An 18,986-nucleotide genomic window follows, 5' to 3' on the forward strand; every position below is an offset into this window, starting at 1 on the left:
AATGATCATATTTTCCCTTTCCTTATTAATATCAAAAGCAGTCCTGAGAGATATGAATCATAATTTGGAAACAGTACGTTTATTACATTACTTTCTAAAATATGTTCAGTTTGATTTAGCTCTAATCACATTTGAGGCATTCATTCAGATAATGTGGTCTAGATCAGGGTCCCCAATCCCTGGTCCCTGGACCGGTACTGAGCCACAGCAGGGCAGACACTGGGCTGCACAAATAAGTGAAGTCCCATCTGCAGGATGCAGGCAGCACACAAAACCCCACACCCTTCCGGTCCACAGAAAAACTTCTTTCCATTGAACTGGTCCCTGGTGCCCAAAAGCTTGTGGGCGGCTGCTCTAGACCACAAAGCTAACAATACTCAGTCCTGTAGATCAGTTACTCTCCTCTTTAGTATCTCATAACGTTTGCAAGGTTTGGCACTTCAGACACTTGTTTTTATTTCTCACTAAAAAAAATAATAAATGCCCTGGATAGCTTCAGAACCATTGAGTACAGATTGAGGAAATGCTATTCCCCACCCCCTCAGAATAAAACTCCTGCTTCCCCAGAAGAAATACAAAATAGGAATAACAATGTTATTGTCTTAGACTCTATTAAGTTTTTTTTTTTTTGAAAGACTAATTGCTCTTTGGTTGTAAACAAACTATTTCATGCATTGAAATTTCACGCATCACCATGGTTTAAGTAAGTCAGTTTGCAATAAACCAAGGTGATTCTGTGACTTAGGACCCAGATTCAGAGACTGCAACAGGTGAAACACCTTCCTGGGACTGTAAGATGTGAACGCTGCTGTTCGGAGCTAAGCAAATATGCAACACCACGTTAGTTAGTTAACATACTCCTGGTAAATTATTGTGTCTGATACAGAATATGGAGTTTGCTTTATGCGGAATAGTAATCCATTCACTTATTTATTTAGCATATGATGAGAACATGACAGAAGAGAAGTAAACATGTACACACAATCCACATAATTATATACAAAACCTCTATGGGTGTATGGCAGTGCCTTATAAATGAATATCCAATTCAGCTAATCAAGTGATCTCTCTGGGGTTGCTTCATGCAGATCTTCTAGGGAACCAGAGAATGCATGTTGTGTGCAATTTTGCACAATTTGTTTAATAGTTTGCATATCAGAAAGGGGAATTTTTCCATCCTCATTGATACAGGTCAGAGGCACTTCTTCCAGTATTATACTAATTCTGTTCAATTTCATCCAGACAGAGCGAGGCAGGTCAAAACCAGGTGGCTTAGTAGAGGGATCATTAATGATCAGGCCACAAAAAGTTACCTTGGACCATTCCTCAAAGCAGTTGCTAAATGAGGACTACAGATAGCAAACTGCTTTTTCAGAGAATCCTACAGTGAAATATTTATATATCCTAATGAAAATAATGTGATTTAAAATTATTTAGCTGCATGGTGGCAAATGTCTTAGCAATACTGTTATGTTTTGAGAATATTTTAATATTAAACAGAAAAATTAAGTGATGATGCAATTTTTCTGTGCCTACAGATTGAAATAATTATTGGAAAACAAATTACACTAGAGAGGAAGCAGTAATGAGGCCAATTCTGTTCAACAAACATCAACAAGTTGCATGTCCAAATAGAAATTATTAATCTTACAATTTCTACATTTTAAGGTTTAGCTATATATTATTAATACAAGTCTATTTGTCTTTTCTTTTTGAAATTGATGCTTTCTCAGAGATAAACATATGAGAAATTAATTTAATACACACTAACAGTGAGTTACTCTTGGTATAAACATTTCATGTTATTTCTTCTTCTAAGCTATTTTCTTCTAATATTCCAACATTAGTTGGATAATTCCTAGGTTGCGGTCTGGAACTCAGATTTTCAAACATTAAAACTCGATAAAAACAAATAAAAATAGAGTAGTAATAGGAATAATAATAATAACAACCGAGAAAAAATTCTATAGCATCACCTCCTGGCCCAAGTAGCTTTAAGACATGATGAGGGAAGAGACTATCAGCCATTTTCCTTTGAAGATATGGAAATAAAACATCAGTATTTTAACTTAACAATATGGAAAAGAAGAAAATAAATGTCAATGTAGCTTTCAGTAGTCAAAATACGCAAACAATGAAGTGGGATTAGTTGGAATAAAGTAATTAGTTGACCAGCATTTCAAATATCAATCACACATAAAATGCAATGGGAAGATTATACCAAGTTCCCAGATGGATGGGACTGGAATTCCAAGGTGCTTAAGATGGAATAAAACATAAATGAAATGTGAATAAAATATCATATACTTAACAGAAAGATATAAGAGATAATATATCCAGCAAAATTTATCTTGCTGAAGAGCAATGCTTTCTAAAATCAGAGATTTTTAACTACACGGTAGAGAATGTATACCAAACTGGATTGCAGGGGATTCTCTACTTTAGATATTAGATATGGTTCTTGAAAGGATGCTTCCTCTTTGTCCCATACCATTGTTGGACCATAAATGAAAGCCTTTCCATCAGATTTTAGGATTCAGATAGATTGGTTTGAGAGGGAATAATTTGATGATTGGTGAGGTCCTTGTGAGGACCATTATAATAGGCCTGTAAAAACTCATTGAACTTTTTGCTATTCTACAGCAAATAACCCCATATTATAACAAATTAGTTTAGATATAGTATCTACAGTTTCACATTTTTATCATGTGCTGGATTTGACTCTCGAGGTGCAAAGTGAATCCAGAAGCATCCCCAGGCTAAAAATGGATCAGGTTAGGTTTAGTTCATCCAAGCTAGGCTGAAATTCTATTTCACTATCTATTTGCTTACTGATTAGAAATACTTCTGCTTTGTTTGCAGTAAATCTCACTATTACTGCTCTTAGGCACTGATTCACACTATCAACAATTTGCCTTGTTGGAAAAGAGAAATAGAGGTACATGTCATCCATATATTATACACACCTCTAATTGCTTGATTTACACCCCCCAATAGCTTCATCTAGATATTAAATAACAGGGATACAGGATTAAACACTGAAGTGGATCATAACCAAGTTCAAAGGAACTGAATATCCATCTCCAGCATAACCTTTTAACACTGACCCCCAAAGAAGGATTTGAATCATTTTAAAATGGTAACTCATAAGCCTGTTCTCACCGAGAAGTCCAGAAAGATATCACATCTCTGAGAAGACAAGAAGACTAAATTGATTGACATTCCACCTGTCTAGTTCCTGGTATTAATAATCTACCAGGGGGATCAAAACTACCTCAATCTCAATCCTGGGCTGATGCCAGAATTATACTGTCTAATCAAAGAAACTCTACAATAGCTTTTTGCCCAAAATGATATATTAGAAACTGCTCCTTAATTATGCAACATGGTGGAATCCAGAGAGAATTTTTTTACAGTTTCATTTTCCTAATGAAAATGCCAGTTTAAAACTAGATGTCACCAAGGAAGTTTTGAGTAGGTACAGGAAATAGGCAGGCATTTCCCGACTAGTTTTAATGAGGCTATGACAATTTGCTACAGCCAACTTGCTTCAGGACAAGAATTACACTAATATCAAAGAAATGGTGGAATTGAATCATTTAAAAAAGATGCAAAATGAGGGACAGAATGAAATGTGAATGGCAAAAATTAAAATATTTTTAAATTTATTTTAAATAATTAAATAGAATTGTTACATTGTTCGGCAGTGAGTTGACCATGGTGAGTTGGTTGTGGTGAGCTGACTGTGGTGAGTTGGCCACAGCAAGCTGGCTTTGTCCCGAAGGTGCTTTTTCAAGAGGCAACTGGACTTTCTAGTTTTTCTTTGAAAATGTTTCGCTTCTCATCCAAGAAGCTTCTTCGGCTCTGACTGGATGGTGGGGAATGGAAGGATGTATATTCCTTGCAAACAGCTAGTCATTTGCATTCTTTTAGAGAGTCATTGAGGCCACTTCTGCATTTATTTCTGTCCTCAGGGTCACCTGAGTAGTGCAAATGGGTATGGAGCTTTCTTGGAACGGCTGAAAGGATTGTGTTGTGGAGCTGTGCTTTCTGCAGGAGGTGACCCTGAGGAAACAAACCTGCAAGTGGCCTCAATGACTCTCTAAAAGAATGCAAATGACCAGCTGTCTGCAAGGAATATAAATCCTTCCATTCCCCACCATCCAGTCAGAACTGGAGAAGCTTCTTCGGTGAGAAATAAAATGTCTTCAGAGAAAAACTAGAAAGTCCAGTGCCTCTTGAAAAAGGACTTTTGGGACAACTGGATGACCTGGATGACTGAGAATCTCCATAGATAAGTTGGCTGGGGCAAGTTGTCCCATTCTGAGTTTTAATTAGTTAGGAATAGCAGGGATGCGGCATGTGTGTGGTTGGCCTTGAGCTACCTGGAATCTTGCTCACACCTTTGAGCTGTACAAGGAAAGACTTTGCTATCACAGTTAGATAAGCAGATAGGTGCAACATATAACTGAACAGAATATATTACTCATAAATTGTCTAGCAATAGAGTCACAGCAGGCAGCAGAGTTGCCTCTCTCAGCTTTCCTTTCTCCGTAATATAACAGGCCTTTTGCAATTTAGAATAACTGTGCTGGGTGATTCTGTGTGGATGCAATTTCTTTGCTTGAGAAGACTCATCCTGTGTCTTCCTCCATAATCTCACTAGCTATTAAAATGGCATTTCATTGCCCTGAGCTCTCTGAAAACCATCAGGAAGGAAAAAGGATATTCAGAAGTGTATGTGTCAATTGCCCAAGTCCATTTCAGTGCCCTGGAGATTGATCAGGGCATTGACAGAATCCCCATGTGAAGTGTGAGAAAATTACCCAAAGCAGTCAGAAATCTATCAGATCTTTCAAAAATATCTTCTCTATCGAGGTTAGGCATATATACTGCAAACATATGTGTGCAGTGGGTGAAGTATCAAGCCACATTATGCCATTCCATTCAGCTCTGGTTTTAAATACTTATATTTTTTCTTTCTGTAAAATAAAAAGTGTAGTGGAAATTCAAATGCACACCCAAAAGTTTAGAAAGTTGTCTTTAGGAGGGATTGGAGAGGACAGGAGAAGGTATTGGATTGTACCATACTATTACCTTTCAGCTGGGTGACTTTGCGGCAGTCACTCTCTCTCATGTTAATATAAATATTGATATATGGCTTGTCCATGCATGACATGCCAGACGCTAAATAAAATAACTGTCTCTCAGCCCAAGCCACCTCACAGGGTTGTTGTTGTGGAGAAAATGGGTGTAGGAAGGATGATTAGCTGCCTTGTGTGATTGATTAGTAATAATAAAGGCAGGATAAAAATAAATAAAACAATTCATAAAGCAAGCTGCCCAAATTAAAGAAAAATTGTGGCGTGCCAATGCTGCAGGTTGCTCCTATAGTTTGTTCAGAAACCCTACTACCATCCCATTGCAAGACATGAGTGGGAAGGTTAACTTTCTCTGTGGTAGCCCTCACTCTGGAACACCCCCTTCCCAAAGTTATGGTCTTTCCTGCATTTTGCAAGGAAATGAAATAGGTTAATGTTCTCAAAGTTTTGAGGCCTTGTTGCTTAGGCCGATGACAGTTGTCTGAACACACACACATATTTTTCTTCTTTTTACGACCCTGTAATCCCTTCTTTCAGGGAGAGTTGGTGTAACAGCATGGAGCTGAGTGTTTACTGGCTGGATGACCTTCTTGTTGCCTACATGGAGATTGTAGCAGATATTTTTTCTTTGTGCCCCGATAGAGAAACATCTGCCACTGTCTAGGATTGAACTCTCAACTTTCCGAGTGGGAAGTGAGCAGTGGTGGGATTCAAGTAGTTTAACAACCGGTTCTCTGCCCTAATGATTTCTTCCAACAACCAGTTTGCCAAACTGCTCAGAAAGTTAACAACCAGTTCTCCCAAAGTGGTGCGAACTGACTGAATCCCACCACTGGAGGCGAGCATCTTTATCTCTAGGCACCATGCCACTCTACTATTTCTCTACATAGAAATAGATGGTAGATAGATGATAGATAGATAGATAGATAGATAGATAGATAGATAGATAGATAGACAGACAGACAGACAGACAGACAGACAGACAGACAGACAGGAAGATAGATATGATATGATATATATATATATATATATATATATATATATATATATATATGTATATATATATATATATATATATATATATGTATATATATATATATATATGTATATATATATATATATATGTATATATATATATATATATATATATATATATATATATATATATATATATATATTTGTTTATGTAAGTTTTCACGGGTATGTATGTGTGTATAGTTAATATTTCGGGTTTCTTCCCGTGTAATTGTGGATATATCCCTAAAAGGGTAGAAGCGACGTTTCGGCAGAATCCCATCTGCCATCATCAGGCTTATGCCAGTAGTCATTTTGCACTAACTGACGTTGGAATTTCAAATCTGGTGCTGGTATTCTGGGATGGCTCCACCTTTTCATTCTGATTGGTTGGGAGTCCCAGTATGTGTTTATTGGCTTTTAGGGATATATATTTCATTGCTGCTGTTTGTGTCTGTGTGTTGCTATGTGCTGAGAAGGACCATTTGGGATTGGGGTAGTCTACAAATGCAAATAAATAAATATATGTGTATGTGCTGTATTTCTGAGGACTGCTGAACGTGCAAGAAATTGGGCTGCCAGCAAGAAGTGGTTAGGGTTGTTAGCTGTGTCATGCTGCTAGCTATGAGTATGTTTTCTGGAATAATAAATAATACAGGTGGTTTTTGCTGAATGATCACTCATTCAGGGTGACTGTTTGAATTTATGATGGGGGTGAATAAGAAGAACTTGCAACTTGTCCTTGACGTTTCAATAGTCACACTATCTTACCAACCCCCGCTCACGTAAACCTAATAAACCTACATTATTGATGTATGCCATCATCTTCTTTTGAATATTTTTGGCTGATCTATTTTAAGCTTCACTTTATATTCTCTTATTCTGCAATCTCAGGTAGAAGATTTGGACACCACTGAAATAGAATGGTTTGAAATATATCATGTGTATAATATCCAGATAGCTGACCATGCAATATGGAAATGAGTCAAAACCGACAATGATAGTGAGGGGAAGCAGCCATTCGTAATGGCCAGGAAGGGTTCGTTTTCTTTTGCACTGCTTGTCATCAGACACGTTTTTGCCTCACATGCAGGGGTGCTATTCAGCAGGTTCTGACAGGTTCTGGAGAACCAGTAGCAGAAATTTTGAGTAGTTCAGAAAACCGGCAAATACCACCTCTGGCTAGCCCCAGAGTAGGGTGGGAATGGAGATTTTGCAATATCCTTCTCCCAGAAGTGGGGAGGCAATGGGGATTTTGCAGTATCCTTCCCCTGCCATGCCCACCAAGCCACGCCCACCAAGCCACGCTCATAGTACTGGTAGTAAAAAAAAATGAATTCCACTACTGCTCACATGGCAATCTCAAATGTTCTAGCTAGTGAAATAGGAAGCCAATCAAAACAGTTCCAATCTTTTTAAGCTTCAGTTGGTTCTAGCCTATGCAATGTCCATCCATGGAACAATTAGACATCTTGCAGTTTGTCTTGGACTGAGTCATTGTTATTAAAATCATTTCCATGGTAAATATCATAGAGGATAATATTTGACTACTGAAATAGATAGACTGGTTTACCCTGCTGGGTTCTCTTAACTGATAACAAGTAACATCTGAAAGTTGCTGAACTTCTCTGAGTTCCTAGCCCCATGATGGCGAACCTATGGCATGCGTGTCCAAAGTGGCACACAAAGACATGTTGCCCGGCACATGCAGTCTTGCCTGTTTGTCTTCTGGGTTTCTAGTGTGCATGTGTGTGCAATGATCAGCTGTCCTTTGTGTGTGTGACAGAGCCAAAAACCAGTGTGCGCATGGGCGCTGGCCAGCTGATTGTTGGGTGCGCATGCACGCCAGAACCTGGAAGTTTGGCTTTTCCGGAGTGCGATCCCTTTGTGAGTGTGGCAGTGCAAAAACTGGCCTGCGCATACATGCCGGCCAGCTGATCATTGGGCACGTATGTTCGCTAGAACTCAGAAGTTCGGTGTTTCCAGAGTGAGATCCCTTTGCGCGTGCGGCAGTGCCAAAAACCAGCCTGCGCATGCACGCCGGCCAGGTGATCGTTGGACATGCATGTGAGTTAGAACCAGGAAGTTTGGCTTTTCTGGAGCGCAGCCCTGACGAGTGTGCACATGTGCGCATGACATTTCCACGTGACCTTTTCGGTACCACCATCACTGTCCTAGCCAGTAATGATTAAGAATCCTGTGTCTAAACAGCAGGAAAAAAAAAGGATTTCCATGCTTATTCATAGTAGAGTTTAATTCCAATTTAATTAAGATACACGTTTATGTATTATTTAATTTATATGCTGCCTACCTCACTGTCCCAAAGGTATCTTTGCATACAAAAGATACGAAGAAGTTGCTACTCATCTTCTTTACAGCAGTAATAAGAACAATTTTACTATCTACTCTATAGTTATAACATAAATTTCTTCTTTCTATAGTCTCCCCCCCACCCCCACTCACACTCAGTTCCATTCTTGCCACTTTTCTGGTGGTTGCCATTATGATATTACAATCCCAAAATGAAAATATCTCAAACAAGGGAAAAAGAAACGTTAAGCTTCGCCCATTTTTCTCTTTTGTCTTCCAGTGCCCTTAATACTTTCATCTCAAGTGACACTCCATTGTTATAGTCATTATCACATTCAACAGCTTCAGAATTACAATCAACATCACAATCTACCTCATATTACCTTTATCTTTTGTTTTGTAAAATCCTTTGATTTTATGGTAAATAATGTTAATGATAATGATAATAGTAATAGTAGTAGTAGTAGTAAGTAGTAGTAATAATTTCCATGAAGGTCTAGTTAATTTGTCCAATTTAATTCAAATCTGTTCAAAAGCACTTTCATTAAAAAAAAAAAAAAACAATTCTTCAAAATAAGTGTCATTTGGCCATTTTAAACTTTCGTATATAGACTCCTTGCTAAGTTTTGTGCCAAAAGTTTATTTCTTTGTGACTCTGAAAAAATAATAACTCACCAGGTAGAATTTTCTAATTTTGCCAGTCAGCAAATCTCTCTTTAACTATAAATTAAATGTAAACAAACATTTAGGATGTTAGGAGCCTTGGTGGTGCAGCGGGCTAAGTGCTGTTATGTAGCACTTAGCAGCCAGCTGCCTGCAATTAGTGTGAGTTCAAATCTCACCAGGCTCAAGGTTGACTCAGCCTTCCATCCTTCCGAGGTAGATAAATTGAGGACCCGGATTGTGGGAGCAATAAACTGACTAAGAAACATCACATATGGGGGGGCCAAAAGCCCTAATAAGCAGTTATATACAAAAGAATGAAGGCTATTGCTATAAGTGCATTGTAAGCCACCATGAGTCTTCGGAGAAGGGCGGCATATAAATTGAACTAATAAATCTGAAAGAGGTTAGGAAATGTAGCTCATGTGAACCTTATATCCATACAGACTGCATCATCAGCTATGATGAAATCCCTTGACTTCCAGCCTCTCCATTTAGGAGCTCACTGCAAGAACTCTTTTTCTACAGTCTACTCAGGAGGAGCAGCTGTCTGGAGTGCAAGTGAGCAATCTCATGATCTCTCCTTTTTCGGTAGAGACTTTGTCAGCCAGAATTCTCTGTGTGGCTACTGATCTTCGCTGCAGTGTTGTCCTTATTTCTTCAGGGATATGTATTTTGCCATCAGAAGCTCCTCACTATCTGATATTCTTAATGAATAATTACTATGTGGATCTATTTATAATCCATCAAGGTCATAATTCAATTGTTGGACAGATTGAAAAAATAATAAATAGTAAGATTCTGTAATGTAAGGCTTCCTCGCTTCTTTATTGTTGATTGTGGAACTCAAAATGTTCTTTGCAGAATGACATGGGCTCTATGCACACTCTATGACCGTGATGGTGAACCTATGGCAGTCATATTGGTGGGCACACAAGCATTGTCCTAGCTCATCTCCAGCATGCATGCGTGTGCCACTCAGCTGATTTTTGGCCTTCTTGACCCACCGGAAGTCAGGAAAAAGGCTGTTTCTGGCCTCCAGAGGGCCTCCGGGGGATGGGAAAGGCCGTTTTTGCCCTCCCCAGGCTCCTAGAAAGGCTCTGGAGCCTGAGCAGGGTGAAAAACAGGCCTATTGAGCCCACCATGCCATTGCATGCCAAAAGCAGGGGGAGTGTGGCGGGGTTGCATGCGCAAGCACGGGGAGCGGGGCACATTGAATTATGGGTGTAGGCACACAAGTGCGCGACCCCCCCTGCTTCCCCCACTTTTGGCATGCAACGGCAAAAAGTTTAGCCATCACTGCTCTATGAGAAAGGCTCATAAGTGATGACAGAAATATGGATAGTTTTCAGAGAAATATAGTATCTCGATTCCTCAGAAAAAAAGTCAATGGCCCACCTCCTCTTAGCGTAAGGGTCTAACCACTATCTTCATCTTTTTTTGTTTTAGCAAATTGTTCTTTTATAAGGCTATTTTCAAGTGCTTTTTCCACTAACTAAATCAGATTTTGCTGGCTTAACCTCAGTGTAACGTTTAGAATTTTGTCAACGGCAGGTGCCATTATGCAGGGAGGATATGATAATTATATACATGTTTACATACATCTGCATTTCAAATAATCTCTAATTTGTGCATTTATTGAAATCAGTATATTTCTATTTTTTTTAAAGCAGTTGTACTAATTCATTCTTTTCCTTACCCATTGCTTCTCCTGGATGGAAAATAGGTTGTTGTTTTTTTTTTTACACTTAAAACAGGCATCTTATATTTAGAGATCTCGATGACTTGAATCCTTTCAAAAATTCCCATTTCGAAGGGCCATGTACTGAAATTCAATCTTGTCAGATATACAGAGGTTACATTTCATTGTAGTGAAATTTCCCATTTATTGTGTGAATTTATAAGGTAAAAAGAAGGTAAAAATTAGGAAGCATATTCTTGTTTTTCCAATTAAATTAATATTTAATAGAGATCAGCTGCTATTAGAATTCATGCATACACATCCTTGTTATTATTTCTCTGACTGCCAATAATAGGATACAACCCCTATTATTTTGTTATGATTGTTAGTATTTAGGAAAAAACAGAGGTGAGATCAAAAGACCAAAAGCTAATTTTGCTCAACTAAACCACCTGTTTAATTATTTATTTTATGGCGTTTATTAGCTGCTTCAGTTGAAGCCAGCTGTGTTGATAGAATGAAGCAAACGCATATTGCCATTACTTCAAATACTTTGAGCAAAGTTTCTAGAAATTTTGAAGCTCTCTTAGGACTTGATCCAAGAAATTGACATGAGAATCACAGAAATGTGAAATACTAGAGGTGGTATTTCTGCTAATGAGGAACTTTGTCTTTGGGGCAGAGGATTAAAATATTATTTTGAAAGTTCTAAAACTCTAAAAAAGGGGAAAAAAATAAAGCAGTTTGTGGACAAACACACTGAAATGGCTTTGACTATCTGAATTACCTACAGAAGATTACAAAGATGTTTTGACCTCTGACATTAGGACCTGGAGGATGGATGTGGTGGCCTAGTATAATTGTTGGGCTCCTGGAAAGTTGCCTCAAGCTGGAAAGCAATCCTTTACTCAGGCACAAATCACACAGCTTACTTAACAAGATTTGTCAAGGTGAAAGAAAGAATTTCAATACCTAACCTATTTTCCATTAGAATCAATATATTTCCCAGGACATTAAAGTAGAGCCTTTCATGGTATCTTTTTATGTCTTTCTCTTAACTGATGTGGAGATGGGTCTTTTTATTTATTTATTTATTTATTTATTTATTTATTTATTTATTTATTTATTTATTTATTTATTTATTTATTTATTATATTTCTATACCGCCTTTCTCTCGTAGGACTCAAGGCAGTCAAGAAAAATATAGACACACAAACATCATAAAATTGCTAATTAAAATTATTACTTAGCTTGGTCAATTAAATAAGACCCAGAATTAGATAACATTTAAAAAATCATTCACATGTTCGTATGTTTAGCCCCGCCTGTTGGAACATCAGGGTCTTGAGGGCACGGCGGAAAGCACGGAGATCAGGGATATTCCGTATCTCCGGGGGTAGTTCATTCCAAAGGATTGGAGCCCCCACAGAGAAGGCCCTCCCCCTGGGAGTCGCCAGTTGACATAATTTGACTGACGGTACCCTGAGTAGTCCCTCCCTGTGAGAACGAACTGGTCGGTGGGAGGCTATTGGTGGCAAAAGACAGTCTCGTAGGTACCCAGGTCCTAAGCCATGGAGCGCTTTAAAGGTGATAACTCACACCTTGAATCGCACCCGGAAGACCACCGGGAGCCAGTGCAACTCGCGTAGGAGAGGTGTTACATGGGCGTAACGAGCTGCACCCATAATCACCCGCGTGGCTACGTTCTGGACCAGTTGGAGCCTCCGGGTGCTTTTCAAGGGGAGCCCCATGTAGAGAGCATTGCAGTAGTCCACATGGGAGGTAACTAGGGCATGAGTGATCGTGCGCAAGGCGTCCCGATCCAGAAAGGGACGCAACTGGCGGATCAGGCGAACCTGATAAAAGGCACCCCTGGCCACGGCCGTCAAATGATCTTCTAAAGATAACCATGAATCCAGGAGGACACCCAAGTTGCAGGCCCTCTCTGTGGGGAGCAAGATCTCATCCCCTATTGTCAGTGATGGTACTAGCTGACTATACCGGGACGCCGGAAGCCACAGCCATTCAATCTTGGAGGGGTTGAGTCTGAGCTTGTTTCTCCCCATCCAGATCCGCACGGCCTCCAGGCAATGGGACATCACAGCAAGGGCATCATTGGGGTGGTCTGGGGTGGAGATGTATAGCTGTGTGTCATCAGCATACTGATGAGCACTCACCCCAAAACCACGGATAATCTCGCCTAGCGGTTTTACATAAATGTTGAACAGAAGGGGTGAGAGGACTGACCCTTGCGGCACCCCACAAATAAGGTGCCTCGAGGTCAACCTCTGCCCCCCTGCCAACACAAACTGCGAACGGTCAGAGAGGAAGGAGGAGAACCACCAAAGCACGGTGCCCCCTATTCCTAACCCCTCCAGCCGGTGCAGTAAGATACCATGGTCGATGGTATCAAAAGCCACTGAGAGATCTAATAGGACCAGGATAGAGGAGCAACCTCTGTCCCGAGCCCTCCAGAGATCATCCACCAATGTGACCAATGCCGTTTCCATGCTGTATCATGACCTGAAGCCCGACTGGAACGGATCCAGATAGACAACTTCATCCAGGTATCGGGGTAGTTGTCGCGCCACCACACTCTCAACAACCTTCGCAACAAAGCGAAGATTGGAGACTGGACGATAATTTGATAATATAGCCGGGTCCAGGGAAGGCTTCTTGTTAGGAGGGGCTTCACAACCACCTCTTTCAAGGCGGCGGGAAAGACACCCTCACTCAGAGAAGCATTTATAATCTCCTGGAGCCAGCCTCGTGTAACCTCCCAGGAGGCCAGTACCAACCAGGAGGGACACGGGTCCAATAAACATGTGGCAGCATTAAGCTTGCCCAGAATCCTGTCCACGTCCTCAGGAGCCACAGAGTCAAACTCTTCCCAGATAACGCTCTCAAGACCTGCCCCCGTCTCCTCCCCTGGATCTACCCAATCGGAGTCCAGGCCTTCCCGAATCTGAGCGACTTTATCATGCAGGAATTGTACAAAATCCTCAGCTCACCCTTTAAGGGATCTTCCCGTACCCCCACCTGAAGTAGGGAGCAGGTCACCCTAAACAGCGAAGCTGGGCGGTTCTCTGCAGATGCAATAAGAGAGGAGAAGTAGCTAGACTTCGCCGCTCTTATCGCCACTAGGTAGGTCTTAATATAAGATCTCACCTGTGTTCGGTCAGATTCAGATCGGCTTGTCCTCCAATCACTCTCCAGGTGTCTTTTCCGACGCTTCATCTCTCTCAGCTCCTCGGAAAACCAAGGAGCTAGACGAGATCGGCATCGGGTTAGAGGCCGCAAAGGCACAACGCGGTCCAAGGCCCCAGTAGCCGCCCTGTCCCAGGCGACCACCAGGTCCTCAGTCGAGTTGTGAGCCAAAGACTCAGGAAATGGCCCAAGCTCCATCAGGAACCTTTCGGGGTCCATCAGGCACCTGGGACGGAACCATTTGGTTGGTTCCGTCTCCCTGCGGTGGGTGGAAGTGACTTGAAAGTCCATGTGAAGGAGAGAATGATCAGACCATGACAAGGGCTTGATGTCTATATCTCCTATTCTTAGATCATTCAGCCATTGATCAGAGACAAAAATCAAGTCCAGAGTGTGATTCCCCAAGTGGAATGAGGATGGCTGCGGCTGTTTGTTTAGAAAGGCATCTCCTGAACACAGTACCTGTGAGGCAGGAATGGGTTCTACTTACTTTTACTACCCGTTCGCAACGGGAGCGTGCACGCTTCTGCGCATGTGCAGATCATCAATTATGACGTCCGGGCGGGTGGGCGGAGCTTCCCGCCGCTTTTAATACCAGTTCTAAAGAACTGGACAGAACAGGGAGCAACTCAACACTGCTGTGATGGCAAAGCAGCAGAATTTGCCAGATGTTGTAATCTTGTTGCTAATTTTATGTTCCTGACCCAGGGAGCTTTGCTTCTGTCAGTAAGTGCTTATACAAGAAGATTCAAGCCTGAATACATAGCAGGGGTGAAATCCAGCAGGTTCTGACAGGTTCTGGAGAATCGGTAGTGGAAATTTGAGCAGTTCGGAGAACCAGTAGTGGAAATTTTGAATAGTTCGGAGAACTGGCAAATACCACCTCTGGCTGGTCCCAGAGTGGGGTGGGAATGGAGATTTTGAAATATCCTTCCCCCAGGAGTGGGAAGGCAATGGGGATTTTGCAGTAACCTTCCCCCGAAGTGGGGTGGGAATGGGGATTTTGCAGTATCCTTCCTCTGAAGTGGGGTGGGAATGAAGATTTTTCAGTATCCTTCCCCTGCCACCTCCACCAAGCCATACCCACCAAGCCACACCATGCCCACTAAGCCACACCCACAGAACCAGTAGTAAAAAAAATTGGATTTCACCACTGATACATAGTTATGTCTTTTCTAAGTATGTGCATGGATCAACATCAGGAAAGTCTGATGTTTATTCTGGCATCACTTCTCCAATCAAGAAAGTGACTGCAGCAATACATTTGACTGAAGCTTTGCAGAGTGATCGGCTGAACTAAATCACAGCGCTATCACTTTTGCTTGTATTTCTTTTGACAGTTGACTTGTCCAAAATCTTTCATTTTTTAAGTTTAAAAATTATTCTTCTGGTATGTGTCATGTCTTCTTAAAGATAATGTGCAGTGAATCAATGCTATTACTTTTCCCTACCTGACCAGTAATTAATTAAGAAGGGATCAAGACTGTTAATGCTCTGTAATCCCTTCGTTCAGATAATTCTGCATAATAAGCCTTTAATGTTAATGACTCCAATGGTTGACAGAGAAGACATGGTGCTTTATTGGCATAATGCTATGGCTGATGGCTATTTTCTCTCCTCATTTCTCTGTAGCAAGTAGCAAATTACAGATAATAGTTGGAAAAAAAGTTTACATGAGTTGATTTACACGTAAAAGGTACAATCAAAATTCTGACCATGTTCTATAACAAGCAAGTGCCACTGGGATTAATCAGATTTATATCTGAGTAAATACACTTACATCTAGACTGCAGGGGTGATAAGTGGCAAATTTCATAAATATCTAGTATTAACTCCTTATTATTTATGCAGAAATATATTTATTTTACCACAACTAAATATATTAATTTGTCAATAAGATTACAGAATTAGAGTTCAGTAAAGTTAACAACTGAAGAAACTGGGATGGTGATGATGATGATAGTTGCATACTGCCAACTCTTTCCAGACTCCTTTACAATAATAAATCTTTACGATGAAGATTAAAAGGTCTATAGCAATTGTAAATCACAACCTATAATCAACCTTGCAACTGCCTGCATTCAGTCTTGAACTCCTGCTGGTTGTTCCATGGAGACACCCAAACACATTCTTTCTGCTAGGTAGCTGATAATAGAAGCTGAAATTAGGAGTTAATTTAGTTCCTGATAAGAGAAATATTCTCATAGGAGGAAGAGGAGTTGCTGTTGAGCTGGCATCTGAAGTAGAGTCTAATCCAGAAATGATTTTGTTAGGAAGTGAATATTACCTAACTTGTTGGGTTAGCAATATATAACCCCTTAGGCTCGGGGTATTTGGCGGATCACCTGCGGCCAGCAACAGCTCCCCATCGCCCCATGTGCTCACATAGAGAGGGCCTACTTTGGGTCCCGTCGGCCAAACAATGTTGCCTGATGGTCCTAGGGAGCGAGCCTTCTCTGTGGGTACACCTACCCTCTGGAATCAGCTCCCCTTGGAGCTCCGGGTAGCCCCCGACCTTCGCTCCTTCTGCCGTGACCTTAAAACATGGCTGTTTCACCAAGCTGGCCTGGACTGAATGGGGTTTTAATGGGAATTTTAGTTTTTATTGTTGAATTTTAATTGGACTTGTTGTTTATTGCTGTGAGCCGCCCTGAGTCCTTGTGGAGAAAGGGCGGCTTTTAAGTCCGATAATAAAATAAATAAATTAAATAAATAAACCATCAATGTAGCTTTAAGACTACTGTACTGAATCATACTGTGTCCTGATTGGTTAGCTCTGTAGCCAATGTCCTTAAGAGGGAGCTAGAAATATGGTTTGTTTCTCTTTGCTGTTTTTGCTCTCTGATATGTCTGTATGCTACTGTTTGTTTGCAAATCCAGAAGAACTGTTTATTGTGAATGACTACGACGACTGGTAAGACTTTGTTATTGGATTATCCCTGGATTGTCGTTTTGACTATCTACTGCTTTATATGTGTATGACCTGGATTGTTTATTGGACTATGCCTTACTATTTCCTGAAAGTAAACACAACTCAGTGTATCTGTGGGTTGACTGTGTTTATTCATAACTACTTTCAATCGCTTTCATATACATACCCTTGCTACTCGAATTCCTTAACAGATTTTCACAAGAACTGATCTATCAATGAATTTTGATGAAACAGATTAATTGCTAGAATAATCTAAAATAAATCTAGACAGCAGTGGTTGTTGAAAATGTATTGCATTTGTATCCTATTGTTGAAAGTTTGTTAGTATGAAGCCAGATCCAATAAGGCTGCTGAAGAGGTTTGTTGGGTGAAATCAAAAGACTAATTGGAGACCCAGAGATGAAGATGTGCTTTCGACTTTCCCTTTGCTTTGCAGATGATCCCTCGGGGATTGAAAATGCTACAAGACTCTTCTTTCAGTCAGAGACATGGAAGAAGCCTGTGTCAGTCCAAGAAAAAAATGCCAGTCTCTTCAGCCCTTCCTTATCTCTCAAAAAAGATATGAGTAATCAGAAATAACCATGTGAACACACATATTACATAAAAACATATGAAAGCATAGAGCTGATTTATGCTACAGTGATGAATACAGAAAAAAACAAAACAAAAGTTGGTTGCAATATCTTTATAATCACAAGGCACTGCGGGAAGAAGGAGTTGGAGATGACATGACCTTATGGTTGTTTGCTAGAAATAAACCCTTGCTTATTCTTACTAAGCATTATGGTAAAATTGAAGTTCACTTATATACTTAGATGAGTTCTTAATAAATGGGAAAATCTACTTTTTAAAGTTAAATTTTACAAATCTTGTAATGAACCCCAAGAAGAAGCATAATCAGGGGTGAAATTCACTTACCTTCCCTACCGGTTCGCAAATGTGTGCTTGCTTCGCTTCCGCGTGCCGTCGTCTGCACATACTCAAAGCCTTCTGCTCATTCACAGAGGTTTAAAATGTTGCAAAAAAGTGACATCATGACATCCGTGTGGGTGGGCGGAGCCTCCCACAGCCGCCGCTACCAGTTTACTTGAGCCAGATAGAACTGGCTGAATTTCACCCCTGAGCATAATACAAAAATAATACTGAACACCAATCAATTAAATAATAAATAAACTACCGGTACATATGATGACTATGAATTTCTGAAGGCTCCTTCTGAAAAGATCAGTTTTAACCAACTATCACTAAGATGGTCAAATTTATTTCAGGAGGAAGTTCTTTCAGAGTTTCGGTGTCATCACAGACATATTTCCTATAATATGTCTCAGGTGTTTTTAGCTCCTTAAACTGAAGCTCATAAGCTTCTGAGACAATCATCTTGGATGGGTCAACTCTGTATGTACTCAGCACCAAGCCATGTTGCTTATTTGTTAGGATTTTCCTCATGGTCATGCTTCTTTTCTAGTTTGCTTTCCTCAATGGAATATTATTGTAGTTGAAAATGTGGTGCTTTAAAAAACAAAAAAAGATGAACTAAGGAAAAGGTTGTCACCACAGATGGAGCTTTCTTGTAAGCATGGGATTTTCCCCAAACTATAATTAAACCATGACTGGTGTTTGAGACATACTGTAGACATTAAAGAACAGACAGTCCTTCAGTAAATGTATATCTGTTTCACAGATATCAACTACTCCACTGAAAGTTAAGCACATGTGCCTTCTACATCTTTTCCAGGATTTTTTTTTTCCTCTCATAGTTAAAAGATCTGTCAACTAAGCAACCAAGTGGCTATGATGAGCATCTTGTGTGGTCAGATGTCCAGTTATTAGCCTCAAAAGTCCTAAACAAAGAAATCTCCAGGGTAAATTTGATCTAGTTAAGGTACCTTAGATGCATTTCCCTTTCCATTTTTGTTCAACAATGAGTACATTCTGCTCAGGAATGTGGGCATAGTTACATACGGTAAATAAATTTTACCATATGAGGTCCATACAACTGGACTGGTTGCAGGCAGGATGTATTTTCAAGGGCTGTGATAAGGAACAGTCTTTCCTCTGGGATCTCTGGGTCTTCAAA

The sequence above is a fragment of the Pantherophis guttatus genome, chromosome 2 (assembly GCF_059756535.1).
Source record: "Pantherophis guttatus breed Tessera chromosome 2, ASM5975653v1, whole genome shotgun sequence".
Lineage (NCBI taxonomy): Eukaryota > Metazoa > Chordata > Lepidosauria > Squamata > Colubridae > Pantherophis > Pantherophis guttatus.